The 2766-nt window shown below is 49.3% G+C and overlaps 1 pseudogene; it reads right to left on the bottom strand.

Annotated features, from left to right (window-relative positions):
* Positions 1 to 1912: 1912 nt before the first annotated feature.
* On the bottom strand, positions 1913 to 2282 carry LOC125398588 (large ribosomal subunit protein eL36 pseudogene; annotated as a pseudogene).
* Positions 2283 to 2766: the final 484 nt, after the last annotated feature.

The following is a 2766-nucleotide window of genomic DNA, read 5'->3' as shown; positions in this document are numbered from 1 at the left end:
GGACCTTTTTATATTGGCCTCAACTAGAAGGCATCACTTACATATAGAGGGGATCCTCCCACATCTATTAAGACAACCAGTTCAATGCCCCACTGTCATGGTTGTAGGTCAAACTAGTACAATTCCCTGCTAGGGTAATTCTGAGCTGTGGCAAGTTGACAATTAAAACCAACTAACAGAAGTATCCTCCTTCATCCTCTACTGTGCCAGGCCATGGCCAGCCGGTGCCTCTATCCATGGTGATACTGTGTTTACAAGTAATGTTTTTCTATCTAGGCTTGGTTTTTCTAGACCAGAATCATGTTCAAATTCTTTTGTCCTTCCTGAGCCACTAGCTCAGGAACTGGTGCTCATGAGATGCAAAAGGAAGAAGTTGTGTTTGTCAAGTCCATCACTGGGTGAGTTCCTCAAAGCTCAGCAACAACAATGGGGGAGTCACACAGGAGAGAGGAGCTTCCCTGACCCTCCAGAGTTCCTTCCAGCTCAAGTGTAAGGGGATAAGCGCACGACACTTCCTTCTACAGGGAATCCAGGGGGCATGTGGCTGGTCACCTTCATGACTGGGAACTAACACAGCCACCAACTCCACAGCAGCTCCCTTATGGGCACAGAGGCAGTGTGATACAGTGGACAGAAACCACAGCAGGTGAAGAAGGCAGGAAACAGTCCGGTGCAGCAGGACCGCAGAGGGAAGGAGCCTATCTTCTGATCTTGGGCGAGGAAGGCGAGCAGAAAGAGACAACCACAGCACCGCTGCCCCATGGAAACAGAAGAGCCACACACGTGTCAATGGAAGTGGTCTATTAGCTTTTAAAGAGTGTAAATCCAAACAGGTGAAATTAAGTTTAATGATGTATTTTACATAACTCAATTTAGCCAAAATAGAATCATTTCCATCTGAAAACACTGTGCAATCATGAATGGGTTTTTTTTTTTCCTTCTTACATTTGGGTTGGAAGTTTTGGAGTGTATTAGAGTGTGTGGGGGGGGGAGGGAGGGAAGGAAGGAGGGAAGGAAGGAGAAAAGAAGGGAGGAAGGGAGGGAAGGATGGAGGGAGGGAGAGAGAGAGAGGCCGCAGGTTTGTGCTCAGGCTGACCAAATCTCAGGTGTTTGAGAGCTACATGTGGTTCATGGTCAGCAATCTGCTAAGGTAGGGCTTGGGGCAGGGTGCTCACACTGTCTCTGTGTCTAAGGGACACTTGGCTCGAGGAAAACATCTAGAGGCACTTCTAATGGTAACAAGAACTAGGAAGAGGCCCCAGCCTACAGTCTGAGGCTTCTGTGCTGCTGGTCTCCACAAAGCACAGTAGATGCTGTGTGTAACCATACTAGTTCACTCTTCCTCCACACATAATCAAATCGGCACCTGTGGAAGAAAAGCAGAACCAGATGACCATGGTCATTTCTGAGTACCTACATGTAGGCTGGAGAGATGACCCAGGCAGTAAAGTTCTTGCCACATGGGCAGGGGGTTCTCGTTTGGGATCTCTAGCAGTCATGTGAAAAAAATCATGCATGGTGACATGCTCCTGCCATTCCTGTGTTTGGGAGCTGAGATGGGTGAATCCCTGGAGGCCACTGGCCAGCCAGTTTAGCCAAATAGATGAGCTCCAGGTTCAGTGAGAGACTTTGCCTCAAAAACTTAGATGGTGAGCAATAAAGAACATGTGATAATAAATTTTGGTTCCCCCGACATGTGCATTCATTTTTGCATATGTACCCCCATACATATGTAACTATACACATTTGCAACACCCATGCAAACATGGTTGTATGCATTCATGTATGCTCACGCATGCGCGCGCGCACACACACACACACGAGTTGCATGCATTGTCTCCACTAGAATTAAGTTCTTTTTTTTTTTTTTTTTTTTGCGCCACAGCAATGTTTATTGGGAACGGGGAGGGGATCAGTCCTTCTTGGCCGCCACCTTCCTCATGGCGGCCAGCACGTTGCTCAGCTCCTCCTGCTTCCTCTTGGCGCGTATGTGCGTGCCCACCCGCTTCTTGATGAACTTGACCGCGCCCTTGTCCTTGGACACCTTGAGCAGCACCACGGCGCGCCACTCTTAGGGTGCGAAGCCGCACACCTCCCGGATCATGTCCCGCACAAACTTGGTGTGCTTTGTGAGGCGCCTGCGCCGCCGGCTGTGCCTCGGCTGGCTCACGTTCTTCTTCACCTTGTGGCCCTTGTTGAGGCCCACGGCCATGGGGTAGCGCAGGGCCATGGCTGCGGGACGACACAGCAGCTGACACCGGGCCCTCTGCCCGCCTGCCCACCCGCTCCCGCCGCGCCCCGCGGCCCGGAAGCCCCGATGGCGGCGGATGCTTAGAATTAAGTTCTAACTCACATGGAAATCTTCGGCTGTCACCAGAGGTGCGATATTGAAAATCACATTCGGTGCAAACTCTGGAAGCTGACTGTGAGCTGAGTAGGCAAAACAATACACTGGCCTGTGGTTGGTGACTACAAGTCTTTCACATGTTATTTGTTCACAAAGGCCTGGACAATGTGACTATTACATGTATAAATTATAGATTTCATTATCTGAATTGCTGCAAACCAAGTAAAAGGCTTATGTTCTGATCTCCTGGTTGACTTTGAGGGTGACTCTCAACCTTTTTCAGTCAGAAGAAAGAAAAACCATCTTGATCACATTTTCCCTCCAGCCTCCCTTGTCCACAGTAGACCAGGGTTCTGGTGTCTTCACAGAGACACTTGTTGTCATTTTCTCCACATTTTCCACAAAGAGAAAACAAAGGG

The sequence above is a fragment of the Myodes glareolus genome, chromosome 11 (genome assembly GCF_982192425.1).
Source record: "Myodes glareolus chromosome 11, mMyoGla1.1, whole genome shotgun sequence".
NCBI lineage: Eukaryota > Metazoa > Chordata > Mammalia > Rodentia > Cricetidae > Myodes > Myodes glareolus.
Note: the sequence above shows the minus strand (reverse complement) of the source record. Positions and strands in the feature narration are given on the sequence as shown.